The sequence below is a fragment of the Dendrobates tinctorius genome, unplaced genomic scaffold (assembly GCF_039654945.1).
Source record: "Dendrobates tinctorius isolate UK_male_01 unplaced genomic scaffold, ASM3965494v1 ptg000015l, whole genome shotgun sequence".
NCBI lineage: Eukaryota > Metazoa > Chordata > Amphibia > Anura > Dendrobatidae > Dendrobates > Dendrobates tinctorius.
This window is the reverse complement of record NW_027361683.1, coordinates 30681036-30708620: the sequence shown is the minus strand read 5'-3', so window position 1 is coordinate 30708620 and position 27585 is coordinate 30681036. Positions and strand designations below refer to the sequence as shown.

The 27585-nt window shown below is 44.5% G+C and overlaps 1 protein-coding gene and 1 pseudogene across 1 annotated transcript in view; one reads left to right on the top strand and one right to left on the bottom strand.

Moving 5' to 3' along the window:
- The window catches only part of SDC3 (syndecan 3), a 153488-nt gene that overhangs the window by 102684 nt on the left and 23219 nt on the right, over window positions 1–27585 (bottom strand). The window lies entirely within an intron of this gene.
- Window positions 26146–26795, top strand: LOC141074354 (mRNA export factor RAE1 pseudogene; annotated as a pseudogene).

Sequence of the window (27585 nt, the reverse complement as noted above, 5' to 3'; positions counted from 1 at the left end):
AGTCCTATACCTGGCTCTCTCACCAATCTTATGCTGAGTACCTAGTCTAAAGATGGCCATCAATAGGAAAGTCCTGGACAACCCCTTTAAAGTATAGTGTCAAGGAATTGATGAACATTATGTTTCTTTAATCAGTTATTATATCTAAGCAAGAAGTGAAGCTTATATTAAGAGCTGCTTTTTATAACCTATCTTGCTGCAGGTTTTCAAAAAAGGACATACTGTATATAAAATAAAGTATTGATAAAGGGGGACAAAGATGTTGACTACTTGTCACTAATCCTATAACCTTTTACCAACCCAAAACGGCTACTTTAAGGCACCAAAAGGAGACATGTAGCAGCACAGTAAATATGGATTCAATAAGACTTGGAGGTGGAGGTTTAGTGTTCCTCCACCTAAAATCTAAAAAAAAATAACTTGTGCAACTTTCCAAAAGCAAACACAGCAGCTTTTCTAAGCGTCCAATTGTTAACATAGTGTTACATATGGTCACCAGTGCCTTTTCTTCTCCTCGACTATGACCTGCAGGTCTCTCCTTCACAGTATGGAGAGTGGTACAGCGGCTTCTCACTATAGTATGCTCCATACTTGACGAGAGAACAAAGGGGCAATAGAAGAGCATAGTACAGTTTATAAAACCTCAGCTTCAGCTCACACTTCTCTCCCAAAACACATGCCAATCCTGGTTTTATCACAAAACTTCTCCATGTGCCAAACACAAACATCTTTCTTCTCGCCCGGCCTGCATGCCAGGGTGCAAAAATATTACTTAGAAGTCGTACAGTAAACCAGCGGCTCTACAAATAGTATCGCTAAACAAATGTGACGACTGACTAAAAGCTGCTTGCCAGGTTTGGGCTTTTATGTCATCTAACACTTCAGTACCAGGGGATTGTCCACTCCTTTCTTCTGTTAGTGCAGTGAAGCTTAGGGAGTGTTCACATGTTATAGAACACATCTCTTGAGTATAATAAGTGCGTTTTTGAGCTTTTCTCCTATTCATTTGAATGGATGAAAAACGCTGATAAAATTGACATGCTAAAGTTCGGAAACTGCTCCAAAGCTGCAGGGAAAAAATAAGCAGCGCGCATACAAGATTCCAGGAATCTCATTCATTTTGCTGGCACTGTAAACGTCAGCGCTTTGGCGCAGAAATATCTGTCACAAATACTTAATGTGTGCACATACCTTTCAAGAGAATCTGTCACCAGGATTTTGCCACCTAATCTCAGAGCAGTATAATGTAGAGACAGAGACTCTGGTTCCAGGGATCTATCTGTGTAGTTTTGATGAAATCACTGTTTTATCAGCAGATTATCATTAGATGACTGGTAAATCTGCTGCCATGTAGTCAAGTACATGTATGATCTCTGTATAACCGCACCCCACCTCTGGGTAACTGACGGCCTTTTTCCACTGCACGATTACTGGGAACAATCATTCTTGTGAATTGGTACACTCATACCATCCCAAAAGATCTCAAGGTTGGATCGCCGCTGATTAAACACTGCTCCGCTATAAAAATAGGCCAGTATTTAAGGAGTTTCTAAGCTGAGGACATTTAGCTCAAATGAATGACCTCAAAGTACCCCCACAACTGCGACCATAAAATGTACAGCAGTTTTAAGTTACAGCATTAAGGCAGCGCAAGTACTCCTTAGAGACATGGCGCGTATCTTCTGGGGTGCAAGGCCCTTGGAGACAAACTAGCAATGTTTTATTCATGGAAAATCTCTGATCAATCACTGTAAACTAGAATAGCCACCAAAATAGTTTTTTCACTAATTATAAATTTGCTTCAAAGTGGCTTTAGCACCACAAAATGAGCGTTCAAACCAAGCACAGCATCTTATAAGGGACATACATTTGCTTCCCCCAAATTAGAATATAATCAAAAAGTTGATATTTCAAGTGTTTATTTCTGTTAATGTTGATGACTATGGCTTACAGCAATTGAAAACCCACAAGTCATTATCTCAGTAAATTAGAATAATTAACAAAAAACACCTGAAAAGGCTTCCTAAGCGTTTATAATGGTCCCTTAGCCTGGTCCACAATCATGGGGAAGACTGCTGACTTGACAGATGTCCAGAAGGCAGTCATTGGGGTAAGTCACAAAAAGTCATTGCTAAAGAAGCTGGCTGTTCACAGAGTGCTGTATCCAAGCATATTAATGGAAAGTTGAGTGGAAGGAAAAAGTGTGGTAGAAAAAGATACACAAGCAACCGGGATAACCGCAGCTTTCAAATGATTGTTAAGAAAAGGCCATATGGGGGAGATTCACAAGGAGTGGACTGCTGCTGGAGTCATTGCTTCAGGAGCCACCACACACAGACGTATCCAGGACATGAGCTACAAGTGTTGCATTCCTTGTGTCAAGCCACTCATGATCAATAGACAATGCCAGAAGCGTCTTACCTGGGCCAAGGAGAAAAAGAACTATACTGTTGCTCAGTGGTCCAAGGTGTTGTTTTCAGATGAAAGGAAATTTTGCATTTCATTTGGAAATCAAGGTCCTAGAGTCTGGAGGAATAGTGGAGAGGCCACAATCCAAGCTGCTTGAGGTCTAGTATCACTTAGAACAATGAGGGTAATATACTAATAAAAATAATGAAAAATGAGAATAAACAACCCCTCAGGAAATATGGATGGCAGACCATCCGGTGAAAGAACCCAATACCAGTGAGTATGGTGGAAGATGATGCTGACAGAGTACCAAGTAGAGATAATATATACAGCAACACGTGAAGATGAATAAAATCATCTTCACGTGTTGCTGTATATATTATCGCTACTTGGTACTCTGTCAGCATCATCTTCCACCATACTCACTGGTATTGGGTTCTTGAGGTCTAGTATGCAGTTTCCACAATCAGTGATGGTTTGGGGAGCCATGTCATCTGCTGGTGTAGGTCCACTGTGTTTTATCAAGACCAAAGTCAGAGCAGCCGTCTACCAGGAAATTTTAGAGCTCTTCATGCTTTCCTCTGCCGACAAGCTTTTTGGAGATGGAAATTTCATTCTCCAGAGAATCTATGGGGTATTGTCAAGAGGAAGATGAGAGATACCAGACCCAACAATGCAGATGAGCTGGAAGTTGCTATCAAAGCAACCTGGGCTTCCATAACACCTCAGCAGTGCCACAGGCTGATCGACTCTATGCCATGCCGCATTGATGCAGTAATTGATGCAAAATGAGCCCCGACCAAGTATTGAGTGCATTTACTGAACATACATTTCAGTAGGCCAACACTTCTGATTTCAAAATCATTTTTCAAGCTGGTGTTATAAAGTATTCTAATTTACTGAGATAATGACTTTTGGGTTTTCATTGGCTATAAGCTGTAATCATCAACATTAACAGAAATAAACACTTGAAATACATCACTCTGTAATAACTCTATATGAGTTTCACTTTTTGTATTGAAGAACTGAAATAAATTAATTTTTTGATGATATTCTAATTTTGTGAGAAGCACCTGTACCTTTACTAAAAATCACACTATTAGTGATCAAAATCATCGCTATGTTTGCCAGAAATCTTTCTTTCTTCAACTATGCCAATATTATGCTAGGTGACCCCAGCATGGTCAAGCAGTTGAGTGCTCCTTCCCTCTCTTCACAACTCTAGTTTCCCATCACGGGTGGAGATAGATGCTAAACAAGTAGGCAGGAAGGCGCCCTAACCGGCCAGACCATGCCCACAGAGCACTGAGCGCTTCATTAGTAAATCTGAAGAAAGAACACATTCTGGCAAATGCAGAAACAGATTTGGACAATAAAGGTACAATCTTTATTAGATTAGGGCTAGGTCACCTACAAGGTGCTGTGTTTACAGTCATTCTGTGCTCAATCCCTTCAATATGCCAAAAATGTGATAGAAAAACAAAAATTATACTTTGCTTATTAATATAATGTGATTTCCGCACTGCCTATAAATATTATTCCTACTATTTCTACAGGGTCTAAACTCATGTAGGGTATTAAAACAGCCCCTCAATATTTGGTGGTTGATGGGGGCTGTACGTTTTCTTCAAAGATGAAAGAAATTGACAAATGCAGGAGCCATTAGCAAGGGTGTGAATACTTTTCCACAGCCCTGCAGGTCAGAAATAATAAGGGTATATAGCTCCACAAACTTATACCTGTGCTTTCCTGAACTCTCAATGGTCACCTTTGGAAATGAATCAAATAAATCGGGGAATGCGAATGTGTGAAATGGCCGTCTCACACATAACCTCCAACCCCTATACAGAGAAGAAGCTGCTAGGATTCATGTCAGTCATGCTCGAATGTCTTGTCACGGCCGGCAGGCTGACAGCCACAGTCCTGGGGAACAGAAAACTGCAACGAATCCCACCGAATGGCTGACATGTCAGATAGGGCCTGGAGGGAAACATGTCCTGATGAACGGCCAATGTTCAGCTCTGGTTTTTAACCTTTCGCAGGTGCTGCATGAGATAACGCCATGTAGAACCTTCCGCTTGCAGGTTTTCATGAAATGAAAGGAATTACCGTATTTCAAGCCAGAGACCAGCCCTGGAAAGTCACAGCATCATTTAATAGCACATTTTTCCCATGTAACATAAACCAGTTGCTGTCAGCCCATACTTCTCTGCTGGCAGGGGAAGGAGTGCGAATGCATGGGGTCTACCGGAATCAATAATTGGCGGTATATTTATCGGCATGGCATAAAAAGTGTGAGATTACCCTGGTGCAGGTACACAGAAAGTGCATGCACACACAAGAAGCGAGTCGTGCAGTCAGTTACATGCAGAGCTCCCCCCCCCCCCCAATAAAAATTATATTTCATTTTTTTATCATTATTTTATTGCAAACTTTTCTATTTCTATGAAAGATGCAGACAGGTCCTTTAGTGTTGGTGGGTGAATTGGGGTGCCTGTGCTTGTGGGGCGCTCTTATATAATGCAGGGCAGCCTGCCTGATCTAATACTATGGGCGCCATCAATGGGCTGTGAGCCAGACACTGTGCATCACAAGTACCTGTGTGACTGGCGTCCTGTGCAAGCTCCATCTGTGTGCATGTTTAATACTAAGCAATCACCCCTCCATGAATTGGCAGGTTTGTGAGTGGTTGTTCATCAGTATTTTGCACCTGTGCTCCGCCTGCCTTCATCATGGGGTCTGCTGCATCCTGCTTGTTCATAGGTATTCTAACATGATGCAGGTAAGGCTGTTTCTTTTTCTGTGATATGTACTGTTAATCCCTAATAAAAAATTCTACCTTTTTCTGTAGAGATCTGATGTGCCAGTCATGAGAAATCTAGTAGAAGACAAATGCAAATCAGTATGCAAGTGCACAGGGGCGTATCAATGCACAAATACAGTTTCTTCCAAGTGCATTGATACGCCCTAAGTGCAGTCTCATCCTGGTTTGCCTAAGAATTGTGTGATCCAATGAAATAACTAATGATATTTACTGTGAAGAAATAATTAGCTACGTGGATGAAAGAAAACCCTGTTTTCTAGCTTTAGCTATGCATTCAGATATGGACACACACAATAGCAGCATTTGCTGTCACTACATCAGGCCGCTCGTGTAGCACATCCATGATGCTCTCGCTCATATTTAAACACATCTGATTCCCCGTGAGATGTAAATCCTGTAAATCTCCTAATACACAGCCCTCCCTCTCGTCTCACCCTGAGCTTGCAGCGTGCGGAGGGGGTAGCAGGACCCTTGCTGCCATCATGTACTGGGAGGTCTGCGTACACTACTTAGGCTCTACCGTGTGTAACAGTAATAATAGGAACATGGCTAATGTCTTTTGATACTGATGATATTTAGACGTCACAGAATAATATCACAAGCCCATGGTAGAGATGTGTGCAGGAGGCTGTATGGGGCGGGGGAAGAATCCCTGCTAGATCTACACAATACCATGTTGTGGATATAGCAAAACATATTTTTCCAGGGCGAGTACAACCATTATATTCGATACAACTATGTGACAGCAAAAAACTACGCGTAGCCATATTAAATCAGATGTACATGATTTGCTACAATTTAGGGATTATACTGAGCCATTATCCAGCCAAGCGCACAGGATCAGCATCGCTACAGGTGCATTTAAGGTGCACTTACACTGAAAGATTATCGTGACGAGTGATCTCGAGAACGCTTGTCTAATGACAATCTCTCGGTGTAAACAGGCTGCCAATCACCCAATGCATGAGAGGCACAAAAGATCATTGTCCTCGGCATCACAGCGGCTGGTGTAAACAGGACTCGTACTGCCGAGAACAATGCCGGCATCGCTTGCGGCGGTCTGCCTTTGCACATAGGCAATGAAATCGTTAAATATTTACTGCTTGGGTGTCGATTAGTGCTGCCACTGGTTGGTCTATGGAAACGGACCCTAACACCATTCACCACAACCTGCTTTACGACAGTCTGATAGGCGCAGGGAGAATGCAGGATGCCGCCATACAAGCTCCTCCTGGAGTGAATTGCTCCACTTTACCAATGCTAATGTCTGTATCTCTTATCACGAACCTTTGTAGTCTGCATGGGAGCAGTAGATTTCACAGATCTATGTATTGTCACGTGGCTGCTATGAAAAACCTAAAAGTCAATTGATCTGCATCACGAACAGTTCAGGGAAATACTGCATCTGTGGTACGGCGGTGGCACGATAACGAGAAGCGGCTTCCATTCTAAACTTTCCTTCTATGAATAAATTACACATGGCGTAAAATAGGAACATGAATGGATTGATATGCAGTAAAATAATCAACCTAAAAAAATGACTTCTCCTCTAAATCAACGTAAGTGAAAGCAGAATCCGATGTTGTGGAATTCTGCTATTAACAGGCTTTTCAGAAAACCCGCAGAGTTAGAATAACCCACGGAGATGATCACAATCCGCCAGGTTTTCATCCATCAAACAAAGCCTTTCCTCATAGGGAAGCACATTTATTAGGAATGTAGGCAAGAGGTCCTGGGAGGCTCGCTGTGCTATCCCACCTCTCCGGCTCATCCATACAACACATTTCTCCGTTTTGGGGGGGATACCACAAGAACTACAAGACAGTAGGAAGGTCATAGCAGTAGAGAATAAACTAGCAGTATAGCAGCACAAGAGGGGGCTGCTTATCTTGTGAGAGGTAATGTCATTTATGAATGTGGCAAAGACAAAATCACATTGTTACAAAGGGAATAATAGCAAGAGGGTGGCAAGAGCCATTTGTGGAAGGAGCCCATTATGTGGGACTTTTGGCACAGCGGTATCTTATAACAATATGTTTCATGTCCCTGAATTGCATATACAAAATGCAGTCACAGGGGAAGATAAATCGGTAGCACTGCAGGATGCATTTAGGAGATGGCAAAAATCACCTCAAATAAATCAGCTTGTAGCCACGCTACACACATTTCTCCGAAAGAAAAGAAAATCTGAAAAGTAGAGCATCTTATCACCCCTCTTAGCCAGACCTGACATTTTTTAAAAGCATTAGGTAGGAGTAACTAGCCTGTAAAACACATAATAAATGGAGCGCTTGCCATGGTCCCCATTTTTAATTCACAGATTCTCCCCTGTTATGGTCCCTGCACACTGTGAAATCAAATCAAAGTCATGCTATAATAGTCTGCACTTTGGTTCACCTTTGGTTAAACCTTGAGGAATATATAACGGTTTTGCATTATTATTACTGACATTCCAAGAATACAACAGACAAGCCTAGGGACGGTATTTATTCTGGTAGATTTGCAGGGGAGCAGCGGGGTATCTGGAAAGGCGTGCTGTCTGCATCTTATTATCAGACTGATCCTGCTGCCAAGTCAAAGGAATTCCAATAAGAAGTCTACATCAAAGATAAATGCCATTTATACAGATTCCTATTATGTTTCTCCAGGGTCACTAAAAAGCATTATATATCCAGAATACTATACCGACCTGTGGTAGAGGTATGAGAGGTGGGTCATCTATTGACCTCTGACAGCCACTCAGAATAAAGAGCTCCTCACCTAGCCAAATCTGTGCTCATACTTTGCACTGATGAGGGCCAATAGTCCGAAACACAGAGTCTGCCAATTGAGACTCTGATTTGGCTTTTATCCTAAGTCATCTTGCAAGACTTGTTAAAGGGTCAACAGTGACTTGTAGGATCGCTGCTACCAACAGGTGGCAATTTGCATGTCTACTTTTAGGTATAGAGATCTACAATGCAGCACACCTACAATGTAACACAGTAAAAAGCAACAAGACACACAATGAATACACAGCAGCTGTCAATGAAAGTCCCTGGTGTAGAAGAAAAGACAGTTATCAGGAGGCGAGTCCTTACCTGACTGCATCTGATTTTGCTCCCACTTTCTGCTCCCTGCCTTTCATTTAACATTGGGAGGTGATTTGTGGAATGCTAATGCCGCACTAGTTATTTCCCCTGATATGTATTCGGATACTACTCCACTGAACTCCAGTGAATTCCTTGCTTTCACCTGAAGAAAAACTGCAGCATTCTGCAGTCTTCTGCCAGTGATTAGTTTACCAATACAGCCTTTATTTCAGCAGTTCAGATCAGTTACAGGAGAAAAGAAATGTAAAACTATAAAGGAGATGTTACTGGAGATAAGCAGACGATAATGGGGTTCAGCAATGATCCCTAACAAAACAGGCTCCCCACCTCTGTTACACCTATATGGACGGTTATCATTATTGGTGCTGATGGTCATATTTCCACTCCTGGAGATGAGGATACAACAATAATATCGTATTAGGGCATTATAAACCTACGGCACCGTTTATTATACTTAAAATATTTGAGCCTAAAGAGATTTCTATCCCTTAGAATCCATAGGCCAAGTGCTAATGTCAGAACACTGCCTGAACACACTCTCGGGAACATTGTAAAGAATTGGAAGATTCAGCAAACTTGTGAAAATCTGCAAAAGTGTGATCTAAAAAGTGGTTCTGTACAGTTTAGATGTGCTCAAGCAGATGGCACGGGCAGGCTTGATTGGAGCCGGTCAATCTGAGCGTAATCCTCACTGCGGGTAAAACCTTCCAATCGGTTTTACATAGATGAAATTTCAGATGAGATGATCAAAAAGGTATCAGACTGTAAAGGGTTAAAAAGCTTTCTAAGCATCTGATAATCAAATCACATGGAAAACAATTATGCTACATGGAGACTGGGAATAGTGGAGAATCTTCCCATCAGTTGGCTGCCTGACACACTAATCGCCCCAAAAGGACATTGAAAAGGATGGAAGAACTCTGTAGCTTCAGTTAAAGTCAGTGTTGGGAGCAAAAGTGGAAAACAGAAATCAGAAAACCACTGTAGCACTGCCGCATTTACCAAAACCTGAGAGAAGACAATACACTTCAAGTTCGAAGGAAAATCTCAAGCATGTTTGCTAAGAACAAAAGCAAACGAGTAGTGAAAATCATATGGCTATGGCTATGGCTGCCAACCCAATATCAGCTCTCATTTTTTAGAGATGCTGCTAAAAAAATAAGGGAAGTCCAACTAGGTGTACTGTAGTATGCAATAGTGCAATCCATATCCCCAATTTTTTAAGGTCATAGAAACCAAAACGTAACTGCAGCACATGGTCCATTCAGGCAAGTCTCACACTTTGCACTTTTGAGGAACTTTTGCATTTTTTTATGGCACAAACTACCAGAGCCAGATGATGGTCGTTAAACAACTGGAAACTATGATAGTCATTACAAACTGTACATTTTTGTGGCGTTTTTCCACACTTTTATTGTATTTGCTTTGTCCCTGGCATTTTGTCCAAGCACATCATTCTCTAGGTGTACCATTTTTCAAAGTGTTTCCTTACAGGCATCTCCATTGGAATAAAATATGCTTTAAATAAAACAAACACATTTGTGCATTAAAAAATAAACAAACAACCCACCATCCAAAAAAAAATGAAACTTGCAAAAAATGGCTGAAAATCAAGGTAAATGAAAGAAACCTAAATATGGTTATATTTGAATTCTGGTGAAAATGAAGAATAGCTTCACATGAGCATATAGTGGACGTATTTATGAACCTTATATATTGTGGCGTAGTGACCACTGTGTCCGCTAGGGGGCGCTGTGTGGGTGTCCCAGGACAGGCGTATATGCATTTCCAGTGTCCTGATAGGTGTAGGATGCTGAATGATCGTAATGTATTTCAACATGGGTGGCCTTGAGATGAAGACTTGTGTATGTGTTGATCAGCAGTGATACTGCTGAGGTTTCATGCCAATGGGTTAGAGAGAGCTACCTACAAATCCACCCAGGGGTGTGGCTAGAACGCCATAGTAAAGAATGTATGAATGCTTGTAGGACCTTTGATGAGGTCATAGCCATGTGACCCGGTATGCGTGGCTACGAACCATATAAGGTGGCCAGGGTAGGTCACATGAGTGAATGCTTGGACCCGGTTGGTCCGTTGTGGAAGGTCCGCAGGGAAGATGGGGCTTCCTGCCTGATAACTGTGAATGCTGTGAGTAATGGCTGCACATGTCTGAGAGTTCCCAGAGGAGGGAATGAATGTCTGCAGTATGGAGAAGCAGCCATGAGGTAAACCCTGAGGGGATATAACTGTGAGGCTCGAGAGCCTGTGTGCTGGACATTGCACAACCTGCGTGACAACAGGGATAAAAAGAGTGAAGCTCTGTCATGGACGCTATGCTGTTTATATGAACTTTATGTTGCTGCTGTGGGTTTATGATGTCTGAATAAACCGCATGGACTGTTCTTGCTTTATGGAAAACCCGTGGCGGACGTTGTTATTTCGCTGCCAAGCGAGAGTCGCCAATCTCGAATGACAGCGCTACCTTACAATTGGTGGAGAATGCTATGGGCAGTGTTGTAGCCTTGTTGCTAGGAGCAACGGAAGAGGACTGCAAAATTCGGTTGCAAAGGGCAACGGTTTCCAAAAGCACATGGTGCAGTGCTGGCAAAGCTGAGCCAGGAGGGCTGACGGTCGTGAAAGCCGTGTGATGTGCTAACCGGGGTCAGAGAAAGAGACTGGTGATTGCTATCGGGTGCCTCTGTGGAGAAGAGGTACCCGAGGACCTGTGTGGCAAACACAGGTAACGGACAGGTGTTTGTGTTGTACTGACCTGGGTCAGTGAGAAATACTGTGTACATGGAGGGTTCAGTGAGCAAGGTCCTGGAGGGTCAGTGTTGGGAGGTTCTGGGAGAAGAATCGGATCCCTGGAGCATGTGGTATGACCTTGGACCTGGTGAGGCGTATCAATAAAGAGGTACGGAACACCAGGAGGCGGCCGCCTTCAACCCAAGATGTAAGGACCCGAAGGGTTCCTCCAAGTAGTGACATGGAAGGTGGCCGAAGAATTTCAGCAAGTGGCAGTTCGACGGGCTGTACGAGGCTGAGAGACCTTAGTTCCTGTGAGACGCTGAATGGGTCAGACTCAGGTCAGACAGTAGGCTCGATTAAGACTTATGACTGCAATAACCGTGAGAGCCGGTCAGTGAGAGATAGGAGTATGGTGACTAAACAGTGACTGATGACGCAGACAGACTGTGACTGGAAGGCCAAAGATCAGGGCCGATATTCTGACCGCTGGGGGCGGGGGAGGCCTAACGTAGAGATGAGACCATTTGACAGACGGAGACAGTTCTCTCGACCTGTGGGGCAAGGTGTAATGAGTTCCTGGTCGCAAGATCCTGGGGTAATGTTGTGTGTTCAACCCCACAAGTTTGAACAGAGGGGGGAGGTATGTGGTGTAGTGACCACTGTGTCCGCTAGGGGGCGCTGTGTGGGTGTCCCAGGACAGGCGTATAAGCATTTCCAGTGGCCTGATAGGTGTAGGATGCTGAATGATCGTAATGTATCTCAAGGTGGCTGGCCTTGAGATGAAGACTTGTGTATGTGTTGATCAGCAGTGATACTGCTGAGGTTTCGTGCCAATGGATTAGAGAGAGCTACCTACAAATCCACCCAGGGGTGTGGCTAGAACGCCATAGTAAAGAATGTATGAATGCTTGTAGGACCTGTGATGAGGTCATAGCCATGTGACCCGGTGAGCGTGGCTACGAACCATATAAGGTGGCCAGGGTAGGTCACATGAGTGAATGCTTGGAACCGGTTGGTCTGTTGTGGAAGGTCCCGCTTCCTGCCTGATAACTGTGAATGCTGTGAGTAATGGCTGAATCCTTATGGATATAATGTTATTCTCGGGCTTACTGTGCGCTGCTTGACCAGGATAAAATCACCACAACATGAGAAATTTAACCATTTAATTCATGTGAGTAATGGCTGCACATGTCTGAGAGTTCCCAGAGGAGGGAATGAACGTTTGCAGTATGGAGAAGCAGTCATGAGGTAAACCCTGAGAGGGGATATAACTGTGAGGCTCGAGAGCCTGTGTGCTGGACATTGCACAACCTGTATGACTACAGGATAAACAGAGTGAAGCTCTGTCATGGACGCTTTGCTGTTTATATGAACCTTATGTTGCTGCTGTGGGTTTATGATGTCTGAATAAACTGAATGGACTGTTCTTGTTTTATGGAAAACCCGTGCCGGACGTGATTATTTGGCTGCCAAGCGAGTGTCCCCAACCTTGAATGACAGCGCTACCTTGCAATATGGATGAAAATATCAGGCAGACTGCAGGTCTAAGGACCCACACTTATTTGCACCATAAATCCCAAAATGCTATTAATAGAGATGCTAAATTAATTTGCTTCAAGAAAAAAAAATCACTTATTATTTTTTCCTGGTGCTGTTTGCTTATGTGCTGCTGGCTCTGAACGGATTCCTACTCCTTCCCTCTCTGGCATCTGAGAGATGAGTCCATCCTTATTTCCCTAGCACAAGTCTTCTCAGCTACCCTGACATGGGACTGCAGAAAGCTTTCAATGGCTGCTGTCCAATGAACAAGGGATCAGGATGCAAAGAAATGGCTGTGTGGAGAGTTACTGAGCATGTGTGTCCCTTACATCTCAGCTCATTGGGGGATATACATAGAAATGGACAGGCAGGTAGAATTTCACGTGTAATTTTAGTCCCGTCTTACATTTATGAAACACTACATTTAGTATATAAATTACATAACTTTTTAATGGATCGTTTTTCTACCAGCAAGAAAACGGAAAACATTGCACTTTTTTTATGATGTGCACAATGCTTGTACTTAAAGGGAACCTGTAAAGTAAAATAACCCTATTAACCTGCAAATATGGGGTTAATCTGCAGTTTAATAGCTTTCTGACTCCGCGTGACCCCGACACTGAGAACCCCACTGCTGGGAGGAAATGAACCTTATTTCCCCTGGCAGTGTTCGGTTTTCAGTCATAGGAGTGGTGCCGCCATGGTTTCAGTCATCTTTAAGTGTATAGAGAGCAGTGCCTGTAATCATTATATTCTCCTTGCTTTATGTGACATTTTTAGCTAGTAACTAGATGAAAAAAAATCAATAAACCCCTTTACCAACTTAGACGTATAGTTATGTCTAAGGTAGTCTCCCCGTTTGCTGCGGGCTCCGCAGATGACATGTGTCCCTAACAGCCGCGGGTGGAATCACGATCCACACGCAACTTTTAACACGTAAATACCGCTGTCAATCTCTGACAGAGGCATTTAGCATGAATGCACTGGAAGCGCATCACTAATCCCGCCCATCAGCGTCCGTGTCATATGAACGCAGGTCGGCGATGGGTTGGCATGACAACCCGAGTCTGCAGCAGACCCCTGTGGTTGTCATTGCCAGAGTGCTCTGTGTAGCACAAGCGATTGGATGAATAGACCCGATCAATATATAAAAAGAATTAATCCGATCGGTAAACGGCGTAACGAGAACAAAGATCAAAATGCCAGAATTATGTTTTTTTGGTCGCCGTGATGTTGCATTAAAATTCAATAACGGGTAATCAAAAGATTGTATCTGCGCGAAGATGGTATCAGCTCAGCGTGCAAAAAAATAAGCGTCACCCAGCCACATCACAAATAATGGAGACGCTACGGGTCTCGGAAAATGGTTACTTTTTTTTTTATAGAAACTTTGGATTTTTTCTGATGACAGGTTCCCTTTAAACACTGAAGATGAATTAAGCATCCTAAATTGTCCACAAAACAGATGCTATGTACATGCTGTGTGTAGGTGTCACATAAACATGTTTTCCTTTACTTTCCTCATTTAACTCTGTATAAATGATGTCATTGACTGCAGGTAGATCACTTATGTGATGTGGGAGAAAAATAAAAGGTTTCAGAGAAAAAAGTCTGTTATCTGCCGGAATTCTATATTCTGATAAGACACAGAGAAACACAGACAGCCAGACAACTGTTACACTAGCGCACGTGAGACAGGCCAGGCGACACGTGACATATCAGAGAATATATATAAGCAATAAATAGCACATACAGAAGCTAAGAAAAAGGTGTATGTCTGTGGAGGGGTGCGGGGATAATACAAAAATTTAATATGCTGCCCATCATAAACTAATCAGATTCTAGTTATTAGCACAGCTCAGAAACTGAACTAATGTATTTTGCAGACTATAAGATGCTCTAGTCTAGACCATAAGACGCACCAAAGTTTTAGAGGAAGAAATTAGGGAAAAAAACTTAATATCCCTATCCTGGTATGCATGACCCCCTCATCCCTATCCTGGTGTGAATTCCCCCATCACTATCCTGGTCGGAATGGTCCCCCTCATCCTTATTCTAGTATACAGGGACCTATCTTTATTCATGGTAGCAGGGTTCCCATCTCGTCTTAGTATGCAGGGCCCCCATCTCATCCTATTATGTATGGCCCCATCTCATCCTATTATGCATGGCCCCATCCCTATCCTGGTTTGCAAGGCCCCCTTCTTCTCCTAGTATGCAGGGCCCCATCCCTATTCTGCTATGCATGGCCCCCAACCCTATCCTGGTATGCATGGTACCCCTCATCCCTATACTGGTATGCATGGTCCCCAACCCTATCCTGGTATGCATGGTACCCCCATCCCTATTCTGGTATGCATGGCCCCCTCATCCATATACTGGTATGCATGGTCCCCAACCCTATCCTGGTATGCATGGCTCCCTCATCCCTATACTGGTATGCATTGCTCCCTCATCCCTATCCTGGTATGCAGGGCCCCCTTTTTCTCCTAGTAGGCAGGGCCCCATCCCTATTCTGGTATGCAGGGCCCTCATCTCGTCCTAGTATGCAAGGCCCTTATCCCTATCTTGGTATGCAGGGCGCCCATCTCGTCCTAGTATGCATGGCCCCAACCCTATCCTGGTAGCAGGGTACCCATCTCGTCCTAGTATGCAAGGCCCCCATCCCTATCCTGGTATGCAGGGTCCCCATCTCGTCCTAGTAGGCATGGCCCCCATCCCTATCCTGGTATGCAGGGCCCCTATCTTGTCCTAGTATGCATGGCCCCATCCCTATCCTGGTATGCAGCGTCCCCATCTCATCCTAGTATGCATGGCCCCCAACTCTATCCTGGTATGCAGGGCCACATCCCTATCCTGGTATGCAGGGCCCCCATCTCGTCCTAGTATGCAAGGCCCTTATCCCTATCTTGGTATGCAGGGCACCCATCTCGCCCTAGTATGCATGGCCCCAACCCTATCCTGGTAGCAGGGTACCCATCTCGTCCTAGTATGCAAGGCCCCCATCTCTATCCTGGTTTGCAGGGCCCCCATCCCTATCCTGGTATGCAGGGCCCCCATCTCGTCCTAGTATGCATGGCCCCCATCTCGTCCTAGTATGCATGGCCCCCATCTCTATCCTGGTTTGCAGGGCCCCCATCCCTATTCTGGTATGCAGGGTCCCCATCTCGTCCTAGTATGCATGGCCCCATCCCTATCCTGGTATGCAGGGCCCCCATCTTGTCCTAGTATGCATGGCCCTTTTCCCTATCTTGGTATGCAGGGCACCCATCTCGTCCTAGTATGCATTGCCCCAACCCCATCCTGGTAGCAGGGTACCCATCTCGTCCTAGTATGCAAGGCCCCCGTCCCTATCCTGGTATGAAGGGCCCGCATCTCGTCCTAGTATGCATGGCCCCCATCCCTATCCTGGTATGCAGGGCCCCCATCTTGTCCTAGTATGCATGGCCCCGTCCCTATCCTGGTATGCAGTGTCCCCATCTCGTCCTAGTATGCATGGCCCCCATCTCTATCCTGGTATGCAGGGCCCCATCCCTATCCTAGTATGCAGGGCCCCATCCCTATCCTGGTATGCAGAGCCCCCATCTCGTCCTAGTATGCATGGCCCCCATCTCTATCCTGGTTTGCAGGGCCCCATCCCTATCCTGGTATGCAGGGCCCCCATCTCGTCCTAGTATGCATGGCCCCCATCCCTATCCTGGAATGCAGGGCACCATCCCTATCCTGGTATGCAGGGCCCCCATCTCGTCCAAGTATACATGGCTCCATCCCTATCTTGGTATGCAGGGCCCCCATCTCGTCCTAGTATGCAAGGCCTCCATCCCTATCCTGGTATGCAGGGCCCCCTTCTCGTCCTAGTATGCATGGCCCCATCCCTATCCTGGTATGCAGGGTCCCCATCTCGTCCTAGTATGCATGGCCCCCATCCCTATCCTGGTATGCAGGGCCCCATCCTTATCCTGGTATGCAGGGTCCCCATCTCGTCCTAGTATGCATGGCCCCCATCTCTATCCTGGAATGAAGGGCCCCATCCCTATCCTGGTGTGCAGGGCCCCCCATCTCGTCCTAGTATACATGGCCCCCATCTCGTCCTAGTATGCAAGGCCTCCATCCCTATCCTGGTATGCAGGGCCCCCTTCTCGTCCTAGTATGCATGGCCCTCATCCCTATCATGGTATGCTGGGCCCCCATCTCATCCTAGTATACATGGCCCCATCCCTATCTTGGTATGCAGGGCCCCCAACTCATCCTAGTATGCAAGGCCTCCATCCCTATCCTGGTATACAGGACCCCCATCTCGTCCTAGTATGCATGGCCCCCATCTCTATCCTGGTTTACAGGGCCCCCATCCCTATCCTGGTATGCAGGGCCCCCATCTCGTCCTAGTATGCATGGCCCCCATCCCTATCCTGGTATGCAGGGCACCATCCCTATCCTGGTATGCAGGGCCCCCATCTCGTCCTAGTATACATGGCTCCATCCCTATCTTGGTATGCAGGGCCCCCATCTCGTCCTAGTATGCAAGGCCTCCATCCCTATCCTGGTATGCAGGGCCCCCTTCTCGTCCTAGTATGCATGGCCCCATCCCTATCCTGGTATGCAGGGTCCCCATCTCGTCCTAGTATGCATGGCCCCCATCCCTATCCTGGTATGCAGGGCCCCATTCTTATCCTGGTATGCAGGGCCCCCATCTCGTCCTAGTATGCATGGCCCCCATCTCTATCCTGGTTTGCAGGGCCCCCATCCCTATCCTGGTATGCAGGGCCCCCATTTCGTCCTAGTATGCAGGGCCCCCATCCCTATCCTGGTATGCAGGTCCCCCATCCCTATCCTGGAATGCAGGGCCCCATCCCTATCCTGGTGTGCAGGGCCCCCCATCTCGTCCTAATATACATGGCCCCCATCTCGTCCTAGTATGCAAGGCCTCCATCCCTATCCTGGTATGCAGGGCCCCCTTCTCGTCCTAGTATGCATGGCCCTCATCCCTATCATGGTATGCTGGGCCCCCATCTCATCCTAGTATACATGGCCCCATCCCTATCTTGGTATGCAGGGCCCCCAACTCATCCTAGTATGCAAGGCCTCCATCCCTATCCTGGTATGCAGGACCCCCATCTCGTCCTAGTATGCATGGCCCTTATCCCTATCTTGGTATGCAGGGCGCCCATCTCGTCCTAGTATGCATGGCCCCAACCCTATCCTGGTAGCAGGGTACCCATCTCGTCCTATTATGCATGGTTCCCATCCTTATCCTGGTATACAGGGCCCCCCATCTCGTCCTAGTATACATGGCCCTTATCCCTATCTTGGTATGCAGGGCGCCCATCTCGTCCTAGTATGCATGGCCCCAACCCTATCCTGGTAGCAGGGTACCCATCTCGTCCTAGTATGCATGGCCACAACCCTATCCTGGTAGCAGGGTACCCATCTCGTCCTATTATGCATGGCTCCCATCCTTATCCTGGTATACAGGGCCCCCATCTCATCCTAGTATGCATGGCCCCATAACTAATCTGGCATGATTGGCCCCCATCCAGGTCCTGGTATGCATGGCCCCATCAGAAAACATTAAAAAAAAAACATTACACTTACCTTCCCGGCGCTCCCTCGCAGCATCTTGTTCCGATGCCAGCAGCTGCTTTATGCTTGTAAGCAGTGCATGGCAGGGACGTCATGCGCTTGCAAGCCGAAGGGCAGCTGCCGGAATACTCAATATTCTGCACGCTGGGACTGTGTGCGCAGAGAGCAGTGAGTATTCATTGCTCTCTAGCGAGCACAGTGTCAGCCGGAGCCTTCCTGCAGCTGCTGGCGGTCACGTGTGCCGCTACTTAAGAGAAATGAGATGGCGATTTTTTTTTTTTTTTTTTTTTTTACGTTTTTTCCTTCATTTTTTGTAACTTTTTTATTTCCCTTCAATATAGCAGAATAAGAGCTATTTTTTGCAGGACGAGTTGTAGTTTTGAATGACACCATTCACTCTACCACAAAGTATACTGGAAAATGGGGAAAAAAATCCAAGTGCATTGAAATTGCAAAAAAAAGTGCAATAATACATTTTTTTTTACCATGTTCACTGTAAAAACTCACCTGTCAACATGAGTCTCCAGGTCAGAATGAATATGCAGATAACAAACGTATAGATTTTTTTTAATTTAAGTGTTGAAAAAAACTCTGAAATTTGCGAAAAAAAGAAAGAAATTTGGCTTTTGTCACCATTTTTCGAGACCTGGAATATCTTCATTTTTCGGGATCTGGGGCTGGGTGAAGGCTTATTTGTTACACGTTGAGCGGACGTTTTTACTGACATCATTTATTGGTAGATACAATGTTTTGATCATCTTTTATTATATTGCAATGTTGCAGCATCCAAACAAAGTAATTCTGGTGTTTTTATATTTTTTCTCATTAAAAGCCGTTTACCAATCAAATTCATTTACTTTATCTTTTGATAGATCGGAATTTTCAGTGCAGAGATACCAAATATGTTTATTTTTTATTTCTTTTTTTTAATGGGGCAAAAAGAAGGTGATTTGACCTTGTGTGTTTTTATTTCTTCAAATTTTTTAAAAAATTTTTTTTACTTTTTACTGTATTTAATAGTTTTCTTAGGCTATGTTCACACGTTGCGTTTTTGATACATTTTTCCATAGGCAAAACCCCCTCTCTTGGCAGTAAGAAACTTGCTGCAAAAAATGCAGGTTTGGCTTAGTTTTTGGTGCTTTTTTCCCTTGCATCTTTGTCATGGTATATTTGTCTCTTGTGCATGCTGATAAAGTTTAGTGCATAAAAAAATGTGATTTTACTTCATCAGGTATTGGCAGCAAAAACTGATACTTGCGTTTTTTGCACCATTCATTGCTTTGAATGGGTGATAAATGCTGAAAAAACGCTGAAAGAAGTGACATGCTGCATTTTGCAAAGACCACGGTATTGCACAAAATACTGTGACAAAACAACTAAGCTGTGTGCATGAGATTTCTGAAATCTCATAGACTTTGCTGGTACTGTAAAACGCAGATGAAAATTAGCATAAAAAAATGCTGAAAAAACGCAACGCGTTAACATAGCCTTAAGGCCCCTTTACATTTACCAATGCACCAGCGATCCGACGATACGACCCGGTCAGGATCGCTGGTGCATCGCTAAATGGTCGCTAGTGAGCTGCCAAACAGGCAGATCTCACAGCCATGTAGCGACGCAGCAGCGGTCGTTACTTACCTGTCAGACGCAGCGATGCTGACGTCTCCCGCCCGCGTCCACACGTCGCTCGTCGGCGCCAGAAGGAAGCGCCCGACGAGAAATGGCCCAGGATGTTCTCGCGCGATCAGCGACAGACAGCGGGGGAGCCGGTCAGAGGTAAGTATCACAAAATCGGTGACGCTTTAACGATATTGCTAGCGATATCGCTATGTGTAAGATCCCCTTTAGGGGACTTGAAGCTGCAATTGTCTAATAGCGTATGCTATTAGCACTGCTATGTATAGTGAAATTCACGGCCTGGCTTTCACAGTAGGATAGTTATGTCAATCACAGGGGTCAATAGCAGACCCCCGGCTGTCATGTCAACCCATCGGTGCCCTGCGATCACATCACTGGCAAGCCGATGGGAGCGTGGAACAACGCACCTACCCTGCCGGCGCATGTCAAATGTCGTTGTCAGAGATTGACAGCGGAATTTATCAGGTTAACAGCCCCGGTTAAAGGCACATGATGACTGATGAAATGAGCCATCACTTGCTGGGAAATTTGCAAGCTCGGCATGCGATCCAACATTAAAGGAAGGTACACGACAAATGACATATATGTAAGTCATATGTCATGAAGGAGATAATGAAATCATCGCTGCAGTACGATGCACCTAGTACAGTAACAGGCACATGCCTCTTAAAGGGAACCTGTCAACAGAATTGTGCTCAGTAACCTACAGACAGCGTCAGGATGGCCCTGCTACACTAATTAAAATGATACTGGTAGGATTAGTATAAAAATAGTATAATTATCAACATTTTTGCAAAGCTTCAAGTTGCCCAAAAAGTTTAGCGACTTTTCAAAGTGTTTTATGTCAGAAAACTGGCAAAACACCTTGCTGAATCAGCCCCAAATGTTTCTCTGTCAAATACCTGGCAGAAAAGAACTAACATCCCCAACACATGATACAAATATAAATACATGCTGTAGACAGTACATCACTACAAATCAGCAGTTTGTACAATACCTAGCATGCTTTATAAAATGAGAGCTAATGCCAAGATATTTCCGTTTCTATCTCTCGACTTAACATGCTGGGCAGCACATCACCAGAGGGATGACTGCTGACTAGTATATAACACTACATTACAGTATGATTGATATTAAATTGTATTGCTGACCTCAGGCTACAGATATTCTCTTTTGTACAGCAGTAAAATATTCTCTTTCTTAATAATTCATACAAATAGGTCGGTTTTCTTCATATAAGCAACTATGAATAGATCAAGATGTAGAATGGATAAGCTAAGGAAAATAAAAGACAATTGAAATAAAATGCATCTTAGGGTATGTGCACACGATCTGGAGTTGTTCAGGGTTTGCCACTGTGTACCTATGCAGAGTCAAACCCGCAGCAGCCAGATGTTACAGCATAGTGGATGGGATTTCAAGAAGCCTCATGTCCACTATGCATCCACAGACGGCTGTAGCTCACCTGCAGGAACGGACATGCAGCGCGTCTTTCCAGACCATAGCATGTAAGTTAGTCTTGCAGAGAATCTAGTCTCCGCAAGACAAATTACATCTTTGGAATGTATTGGACGCAATGAATCCGCACGGTTCAGTGACCACGGATTCAACAGCGTTCAATAGTCGGCAGCGCTTAGGATGCATCAAATATGTGCTGCATCCAAACCGCTGATACTTCTGGATCATGGGAACCCGGCCTTACAGCTGATCCTCTCTGTAGTTTGGAGTGAGCTGTATGGATATCCACTATATTGAAGATCTCGTGGATAGGTGACAATCTGTCTATATATATATTGCTCCAAAAAATAAAGCGAACACTTAACAACAAAATGTAACTCCAAGTCAGTCACACTTCTGTGAAATCAACACTGATTGTGATTCAATTTCTCCTGCTGTTGTGCCAATGGCACAAACAACAAGTAGAAATGATAGGAAGGTCACTAATATCCATGTGTCTGCTCAGTAAGAATGCCTAGCGTTCCCTTTATTTTTTTGAGCAGTATATATATTGTGGTATGGCGACTGGTCATATGGTTAATAGGCGGTATGTATCACAGAGTGGGTGGCCCTGTGACGGAAGCCTAAGCTTGTGTTGCTCAACAGATCTACTGCTGAGTGTTTTGCTATACATTGAGAAGGCTTCGAGGTGACTTAGATGGGTGGGTCCAGTCACCTACATACCCCACCCAAGGGGGTGTGTACGAACAACCAAGATGGAGCCTGTGTGTTTGTGCACGGGCGGCAGTGCTAGCTAGTGTGAACCAGAGTGAGGAGGCCTGTGATATACCTCCGGAGAGGACGTCTCTGAGGATAAGAGGCATTCGGGAACCTGTGCGGTTGTCACGGACACTTAATGGACACTAAGTCGTGATAGGCACACCGGGTTCAGCGAGCACCATGGGTTCTATGAAGCCGAAAGGATACCGGACGGTGCACGGGGTGCTGCATGTTACCAGGAACCTGAGACTCAGTTTATGCTGTATATTAATAAACAAATGGACTTGATTTTTAAACCCCGAGCATCCCAGCGTATTCCTCGAAGACCAGCCAAGTGAGTACCCCCCGTCCACAGATAGTGGAGACGTATATATATATATATATGTATGTGTGTATGTATATATATATATATATATATATATACACACATACAGTTAGGTCCATATATATTTGGACAGAGACAACATTTTTCTAATTTTAGTTCTAGACATTACCACAATGAATTTTAAACAAGGCAAGTCAGATGCCGTTGAAGTTCAGACTTTCAGCTTTCATTTGAGGGTATCCACATTAAAATTGGATGAAGGGTTTATGAGTTTCAGCTCCTTAACATGTGCCACCCTGTTTTTAATGGGACCAAAAGTAATAGGACAATTGACTCCAAGGCTATTTCATGGACAGGTGTGGGCAATCCCTTTGTTATGTCATTCTCAATTAAGCAGATAAAAGGCCTGGAGTTGATTTGAGGTGTGGTGCTTGCATTTGGAAGGTTTTGCTGTGAAGGAAACATGCAGGTGAAACAAGGCATCCTTAAGCTGCAAAAACAGAAAAAACCCATCCGAGAAATTGCTACAACATTAGGAGTGGCAAAATCTACAGTTTGGTACATCCTGAGAAAGAAAGAAAGCACTGGTGAACTCATCAATGCAAAAAGACCTGGGCGCCCACGGAAGACAACAGCGGTGAATGATCACAGAATTATCTCTATGGTGAAGAGAAACCCCTTCACAACAGCCAACCAAGTGAACAACACTCTCCAGGAGGTAGGCGTATCAATATCCAAATCTACCATAAAGAGAACACTGCATGAAAGTAAATACAGAGGGTTCACTGCACGGTGCAAGCCACTCATAAGCATCAAGAATCAAAAGGCTAGACTGGACTTTGCTAAAAATCATCTAAAAAAGCCAGCACAGTTCTGGAAGAACATTCTTTGGACAGATGAAACCAAGATCAACCTCTACCAGAATGATGGAAAGAGAAAAGTATGGCGACGGCGTGGTACAGCTCATGATCCAAAGCATACCACAACATCTGTAAAACACGGCGGAGGCAGTGTGATGGCTTGGGCATGCATGGTTGCCAGTGGCACTGGGTCACTAGTGTTTATTGATGATGTGACACAGGACAGAAGCAACCGAATGAATTCTGAGGTATTCAGAGCCATACTGTGTGCTCAGATCCAGCCAAATGCAGCCAAACTGATTGGTCGTTGTTTCATACTACAGATGGACAATGACCCAAAACATAAAGCCAAAGCAACCCAGGAGTTTATTAAAGCAATGAAGTGGAATATTCTTGAATGGCCAAGTCAGTCACATGATCTCAACCCAATTGAGCATGCATTTCACTTGTTAAAGACTAAGCTTCAGATAGAAAGGCCCACAAACAAACAGCAACTGAAAACCACCTCAGTGAAGGCCTGGCAGAGCATCAAAAAGGAGGAAACACAGCGTCTGGTGATGTCCATGAGTTCTAGACTTCAGGCAGTCATTGCCAACAAAGGGTTTTCAACCAAGTACTAGAAACGAACATTTTATTTACAATTATTTAATCTGTCCAATTACTTTTGGTCCCTTTAAAAATAGGGTGGCACATGTTAAGGAGCTGAAACTCCTAAACCCTTCATCCAATTTTAATGTGGATACCCTCAAATGAAAGCTGAAAGTCTGAACTTCAACTGCATCTGAATTGTTTTGTTTAAAATTCATTGTGGTAATGTCTAGAACCAAAATTAGAAAAATGTTGTCTGTCTAAATATATATGGACCTAACTGTATATATACTGTAACAGTTGTGTGAAAAAGTGCTTGGCCCCCTTCTTGATTTCCTAATCTTTTGCATGTTTGTCACACTTATATTTTTCAGATCACAATACAAATTTAAATATTAAAACTATTAGACAAAGATAACTCAAGTAAACAAAAAATGCAGGACTCTGTGTGAAAAAGTGATTGTACCCCCCTCCACTTAAAACAAAAATTAACATCTTTAATTGGTAATCTGAAACATATAAGTGTGACAAACATGCAAAAGAATAGGAAATCAGGAAGGGGGCAAACATTTTTTCACAATATTGTATATAGTGGTAGATAGGTTCAATCGGCTGCTTAACAAAGTAGCAACAGAAATGCTTTCCATTCAAATTTTCAACTGGTTTATGAAAACAGGCTTCATAAACCAGTCCAATAAACAAATGAAATAAACATATTCAGTCTTCTTGACATAATCAAAACTAATAGCATTCACTACAGTTCTTGAAACTGTAGGGATCCACTCTCATAGGAAACAGGTTTCAGCTCTGTTAATCCTATAAAATAATTTACAAAAATGATGAGGGATTTCACCTATTTTTGATAACCAGCCAATGTAAAGCAGACAGCAGGGGGCTGATATTATGAAGCTGGTAAGGTACATGGTTATTGAGCCTCCCCCAGCCTAAAAATACCAGCCCACAGCTGCCCCAGAGCAGCTATGATGACAGTTGTCATCAGTACCTGGCGCCTGTAATTAGCAGTGCTTTACTGCTATTCACAGATGCCACAAACATCGGGGAACGCTGGACTACATCGGGGAGCTTCGTGAGAACATTTCTGATAATAAATTGGTAAACGAGGGACAGTGTAAGAAAGTCTTTATTCAAATAAACTATTTTTTTCTGTGAGTGTGTTTTTATTTTTTATTTCCGGGTTAGTAATGGGGATGTCTGAAAGACACCTTTCCATTACTAAACCCTGGGCTTGATGCCAGATAACATTACACAGATGACATCAACCAAAATATTACCTAGATTGCCACCACACCAGGGCAATCAGACGACCAGGCAAAGCGCCAGGAATGGCGCATCTATTGTGAAGCACCAATTCTGGGCCAACTGCAGGTTGGTATTTTTAGGCAGGGAAGGGCACAAAGACCATGGACCTTCCCAGAATGATAATATCAGCCCCAAGCTGTCTGCTTTACCTTGGCTGGTTATCAAAAATAGGTAAAAGACTCACAGCGATTAATCTGGAACCTCAGCCATGGAGATGAATCAATCTCTAAAGCTAGGACTTCATTGACTTTCTCCTCATATTTGTTATAAGACATAAATATACATATAGTTGAGAAAGAGACTAAAACTTTAATTGAAAATGTCCATCATACTCAAGTATTATACCAAAATCCTAGGCCATGTATGGGCACTGTTGAATCAATAAGTAACGCCTGTAGGAAGTAATGCTGCCATTATTTATGTATTCATTTGTTTATTATTATTGCGCTTCTTTGATTCATTAACACATCTAGTCTAAACCTGGTTCATTTGATGGTTTGCTGCACTGCTTATATGCCAACTGGTCAGAAGAGAAACAGCACAAAGAAGTTTGTAAAATAAAAAAAGGGGGTGGACAATCAGATTAATTATGTATCTATGGATTTCAATATTCATATTACACAGTTGCTGCGAGCCAGTGACTCAGGAAAACACCTTTTTAAGGGTATGTGCAGATGATCCGGAAGTGGCAGCCTTTTGGACGCAGTGCATGTTCGAAGAGAAACTGCAAGAGAAACTTGACATGCTGCGGTCTGGAGAGATGCGTCACATGTCCGTCTCCGCAGGTAATCCACAGGCGTCTGTGGACGCATAGTGGGCATGGGATTTCTTGAACTCCCTCCCACTATGATGTAAAATCTGGCCGCTGCGGGTTGGATGCTGCATAAATAAGCAGCGTTCAAACCGCAGCGCTTACTAATCGTGTGCACATACCCCAATACCCCAAGACTCCCATGGTGTGTACCCTGCAGTGTGTTCACATAATTTGGCTGTGCTTTTTGGTCTTGTTACTGTGCGGATGTGGTCTATCCTATGGCCGTTGTAGCCACTGCAGAAACAGGTATAATAGTTTACCAGCTGGCGAACCAGCCCTCTGAGTTACGGAGGATCGAATTCCCCTTAAAACACCAGCACCGATGTGTCGCTATATTTAAAAATAAGCAGAACAAGCTGACTGGTTTCGCCCTGGGCAGCATTGAAGGCAGAGTTGCCATCCATTACATCAACCCCCCTAATCCAGCCAAAGACAACTTCACATTCAAATGTCATCGATCCAACAGGTCAAACACTGCGGCTCCCCAGGATATCTACGCGATAAACGGTATCGCCTTCCACCCGGTACATGGCACACTGGCAAGTCGGCTCCGATGAACGCTTCAGCTTCTGGGACAAAGACGCCTGGACGAAACTAAAGACTTCAGAGCAGCTGGAGCAGCCCATCTCTGCATGCTGCTTCAACCACAACGGGAACATCTTTGCCTATTCCTCCAGTTACGATGGGTCCAAAGGCCATGAGTCCTACAATCCACAGAAGAAGAATTATATCTTCCTGAGTAATGCTGCAGAGGAGCTTAAACCCCGGAATAAGAAATAGTAGAACACCATGCCAGTACGTCATGTTTTCTGCACTTGTCGGGCTTTGCAGAGCTCCACAATATTCCTTGTCATGTTCGAAATAAACCCAGGATACCGATACCTGTCCTGGTGGCTGCCACCTCTCCCGTGTACATATTGACCCAATAAGTACAAGGACCTCAGCCCTGCATGGCTTCAGTCTCCATGTCTCCCCCATTGTTAGGGACGGCGGAACGCACTAAATATAAAATAATAGAAAGTGCGTTCTCCGCCCAGGGTCCACCGTGCAGAGGTGTTAAACTGCTGCTATATAATGGCAGACGCACAATATGGTGGTATATCGCACACGGGTTTAACGTCACCCGGTGTGCTCTGGGCGTACTCTGTTAGCTTCACAGAGACGCCTTACACATAAACATAAGTACTGAGCCTGTTGGACTCACAGGACTCAGAGAAATTCACGCATGGTATATGGTCACAGGAGCTGGGCCCAAGGCAGAGGGACAGAGTCCGTCTAGACTTACTGTGCGTGCGGCGTCGCTACCGCGGACGCCCATAGGAGCTGCAGACTACAGCGCAGCTACTGACACAGCTGCTAAGCGACAGTACCCAGGAAGGGCGCACTGTTGGACGCTAGTTAGGTGATGATATGCACTGTGGCCTGTAGCGTGCCACTGACTGGCGCTGACTCTATGACTAAGTCCCTATCCACACACGTAATATCAGTGGGAGCGGAGTCTTACTGAGTCATTCGCAGGTTCATGCATCTGTCATCATTCACACATGTAGCAAGTAGAGTCGATACTGGCGCATGGCCGAGTGGCCATGCGAACCTTTCATAGCCGGGATCTTCCGGAAGCTTCCAGATCC